The sequence below is a fragment of the Schistocerca piceifrons genome, chromosome 1 (assembly GCF_021461385.2).
Source record: "Schistocerca piceifrons isolate TAMUIC-IGC-003096 chromosome 1, iqSchPice1.1, whole genome shotgun sequence".
In the NCBI taxonomy this organism is placed as follows: domain Eukaryota; kingdom Metazoa; phylum Arthropoda; class Insecta; order Orthoptera; family Acrididae; genus Schistocerca; species Schistocerca piceifrons.
In genome coordinates, this window is record NC_060138.1 from 367293909 (window position 1) to 367299028 (window position 5120).

Sequence of the window (5120 nt, forward strand, 5' to 3'; positions counted from 1 at the left end):
ACTGTAGACAGACTGCTAGCTGGTCTCCATTTCCTGTGACTGCTGTATGCATTATAAATGTATTCACATCAACTAGAAAAAAAATAAATTCTGTGCCACCATTTTAGTAATCGCCATGCAACTTCATATCGTTTTCGCTTCTGGTCAAAGAGATCCACACTGCCCATTACACTGTTGTACTAACTTACGGCACATGGAAGCAGTGCCACATATGGAACCATCTCACCCTTTCCTGGAAATGAATGTTACATCCTTGGGAGATGTTGCTGTAGACAAAACTGTTACTGTCCTTGTGTCTTGCCACTTTACCACGACAACTGGATCTTTTATCTGCGCCTTGAAGTCGCCTTGTTATTTTTCTTCACCATTTATGGAAGACCTTTTCTTTTGACTCTAACGGTACACACAGAAGATATTCCATTATCTAGAAGTGTTTTCATTAGGGCGTACAAAGTGAAATAGTTGTCAGATGCAACAATACATTTACTGAACACAATTCAAGTACAAATCTTTCACCAATATTAGCACCTTTGTCTACCCCTTTTCCACCATAGATCTGGGACTTCAGTAGATAGCCTGTCTTAGCATCAGCCAGCCACCAGACCTTGTACCCTCTTTTTTATTGGCTTTATTGGTGTATATTATTTTATGTTTGATCTTCCCTTGAAAGGTATCACAGCTTCATCAACAGATAATTTGCCTGAATGATTATATGCCTCTAAGAAATTAGCATTTACGGCATCAGTCAGGGCACACTTTATATAGTTTATCATATCCATGAGCACCCTTCCCCATTGCCTTCGAATTATCATTCAGATGAAGGTTTTCTAAAATGTTTTTGAACTGTTTTGGTGTCATCACGTTCGACACTGATTCAAGATGCAGAACGGTATCTGAAATCCAGTAATTTGATAAATGTGGCAATTTGTGGATGCCCATAATGATAAGCAATCCAATAAATGCTTTTATTTCAGAGTATGTTGTGTCCACCCAATTCTTCGTTCTTGCTGGTGTTTCAGAGCTCAATCGAAAATTGTGTCGCTCTTGGGATCATACGAGTTTGTGTGTTCGACAATATTCTGAATGATATTTTGTTGAAGATCTCAAGAAAATACTCATATGGATGATTCATTTTAGAGAATGCTTTCTTTGGTAATGCTAAACTTTCCCTAACAGAATCTGTCTAATCACGGAGGTAGTGTCTCATTCCAATCAGTTTCATTCAGCACACTCATCACTATCACTCACTCAAAGCTGGAATTTTGGGAGAACCTGCGGAGACTGAACACAGTCCTTGGACTGAAACATTCTCTCATACTGAAGGCACTTGTTGTTAAAAAGTAGCTGGAGATTGTGGGTGGATGCTCATCAATTGAAACATTGTCTGATCCAATGTCAGAAACTGACTCATTCTCAGGAAGCGAGGAGAGAGATTCTAGCACGTCTTCACCTGGTTAAGTAATTCTGCAATGGGAAATACCTAAGCTAAGTGAATATGCCTAATAAAACATCATGTCTGTTGTCTGCACTAAAAGTTTGAAATAGTGCCAGACATATGGCCAACTTGGGCTGTGGGAGCAAATATTCCCACATGTTTACAACATATTTTTAATGTGTTACAATTGACTAGAAAATTTCTTTCATGCATTAACATGTAGAAAATTGCATAAAATATAAAGTAAGTACAACGGAGTTATTTCCAAATGTCATTGTCTGCAGATATAGAAACAAAATCATGAAATTACATCAAAACGATGACTACTTTCCACAAGGTTGTGCCCAAAAGACACACAATACTTTGTCAATTGTTGCCAGAGTGACTGCTGGCAGCGGTGGGAATTTTCACATGTTCCTAATTCTAGTCTACAGATGACAGCAGCAGCTAGATGTGGGAATGTCAAGTCCTTTGGCCCTGGAGGACATTCAAGTTTGTGGGAAGATATCTCCCCATTACCCGTGAAAGGGTCATCTTATACTTGGGCAAATACAGTATATAAAGGTTAGCCAAAAATGAAGGTCACATTGTCAAATTGCTCTACAATAGTGAAACTAAACACAGAATAGGTGAACATAAAATACAAAGCACTGTACAGCTCAGTACTGGATCCACTCTTTTTAACACCATGGATGACCTTCCAGTAACTTTAAATGATGGTTCAAAAATTGTATTTTTACTGATGATAGAACCATCATCATACCTAAACACATTTGCTACTGGTACGCAGCAGATAGTTTGTCATACTAAATGAAATTTTATGTATAAAAGTCCTTAGTGTCCAGCTAAAATGGAGTCCACATAAAAATTATCAAGAAGCTTAGATCACAATGTTTTATATTTGGTGAGTGCTTACTTATTTCACACACTTTTTTCACTGCTGTTGTGTAGAATTATCTAATCAGGGCAATGGAACTTAAGTAAAACAAGGCAAGGAATAAGAATATTCTGTAAAAGCAGATAACGTATCTTAATGAATCCTTGTCATATACCTTGGCATAAACGTATTTTCCAGTACATGTATTTGTCATACTTATCTCTCTCTCTCTCTCTCTCTCTCTCTCTCTCTCTCTCTCTCTCTCACACACACACACACACACACACACACACACACAAAGGTCACCCACAAGAGATACCGTGGTAGCACTGTATGTTACTGCATTTTGTTTTCACAGTGGTTTCAGTTCAGAGAGTAGGAAAGTCCACAAGTTTCTTCAGGTACACCTTATCCAGCTGAAACTGCTTGTTCGTGATTAGATACCATAGATTGTGGACATGTTAAAGACGTGTTTCATCAATTGTTTCAAGCAGTCAAAGGCAGTTTGTATGGGACTAAGATCAGTTGATTTAGCAAGCCAGATGAGATGAATAGGGGGCCGGAGGATTTTTAAAATCAGGAATGTATGGGTGCAACCATGTGAACGTGATTATTGTCATCTTGGAAGATGGGAATGACCTCAGCATACTCATCATGAACGTACAGAAGAAATAGCTGCATTTGCTCAACAAGAACATTGAAATAAACATCCTCCCCAAAACATCACAGTTGTACCTCCATCCTAAACTAAACCCTCCCGCACTGTAGATTAGCCACCTTACTGGGCCAACCTTGCAGTCAGTGCCCTGCATTATTGGAAAGAGGCAAATCACTACTTGTCAGACCATACCACATGCATTCAGTCAGCTATTGTCCAGTTTCCATGTTGTTTGATAAAGATTTGCCGCGGTGAACAATGCCCTTTCGCATGTTACACGACTCCAAATGTCAATTGTATGCAGTTCCCTGTGCAAAATTTGAAACTGGACGAGGTGGATCTGCATTTACTGCCAGCAGTAATTCCTGTCAGGATTAAAACTGATTATCAATGACAAGGTGTGAGACTAGTCTCTAGCCTCATTAGGATTATTTTAAAATTGTTCTCACACCGTTTTACATGGCTGCAAGAGGTATATCATTCCTTGTGGACATGTTATATAGTCTGCTTTGATATACCAACAGATTGAGTAACTTCATTCATGGTGTGGTCATGAGCACTTCCAAACTCAATGGCTCCCTTCTGTGATTCTGTCATATCGATCTCTCTTATGTGTTCTGATTCCATACAACCAGCTAACACATACACACCCCACCTCACTGCCATGACTTAAGTCAGTGATGGAAGATCACATTACAGCCTGGCATCAGCTCTACATTGTCTGCAGTAATCCCCAAACAACCAATTTGCTCTTTTAAGAGGTACACAGATGACTAACAATAACACAGGGGAACAAAACAAATTTTTTTGTGCAGCATAAATTTACAGAGTCTGTTTAGATATATATGATGATGAAGTAGTTAGCCTATAAATTATTTTGTTGGAATTGGTTCCCATGATAAATGTTCTATAAAAAATAACATGTTTTACTAACCTACCCTCATTAACATGCCTTTTTCGAAGTAAGGTAACTGTATTCAATATGGCCTAGTGCCTTTGTATTGGTAACTATGACAGGAATCTGACAGATGGCACCTCATGTGCTTTTGCCAGACTACGTTAACTATCCCTGCTTCTCACAGAGAGTGCCATGACTGTCAGTCATTTCACAGGTGAGCTTCTATTGTTTGCCATTTAGTCATTATTATTTTGTGCAAGTAAGCTTCTTGCATTACAATTTTTCTGCGAACGTGACTGTATCAATTACTTCATACAACTGTTCTGTTTGGGCGCTATTGTTACAGAAAGTACGAGTTCTTTATGGAAATCTTGTGTTAATAACTCTGACCATTTCTGCTACATATATGGTAAATATTATTAAGAAAAGCAACGATGGAATATAAATGATTTTGCAAAAGAAAGCTATTGGGCATATTTTGAAAAACAACTTGGCCAACAAGATAAATGTTGGGCCCCACACAATGTTTGTATAACTTGTGTAGGGTCACTTCGATACTGGAGTCATGGAGGATGAAAAGGGCTTCAGTTTGTAAACCGATGACATGGACAGAGCACGAAGAAACCACCTTGATGATAGCTACTTTTGTGCTGTGAATGTAAAAGGTATAAATCGACACAGAAACTGTTGTTGAGTTTATCCCAACGTACAGTCTGGTAAGCCACCAACCTTGCACAGTGAAGATTTGCCAATAGTGGTATTAATGTCCTTATCAGATGATTTCTGTGATGATGTCGAAATGTTAGATAGTCAGAGTAAAAGGAATAGTGAAAGTGAATGCGAAGAATGAAGTCCTACACTGCGAGGCTTTTCTCAGGGTGGACTAAACCACTTGCTTCAAGATTTAAATTTATCTAAGAAATAAGCTGAGCTTCTTGCGTCAAGACCAAAAGAAAAACTGCCTTCAGCCTGCCATACCAGTAACATCCTATAGAATTAGGGAGCGTGACATTCTTCCATATTTTAATGAGATGAATGATATCATGTATTGTAGTGATATTTCTGGGCTTTTAAATGTAATGGGTCTTCCAATATATCAACCAAAAGACTGCCGACTTTTCCCATATAGCTAAAAAAAAGTTTTAAATTTGTGTTACTGCATAATGGAAATAAATTAGCTTTGATCCTGATAGCTCATTCAACTATTTTTACAGAAGAAAATGTTAAACTTGTTTTAGAGGCAGTTTCATTT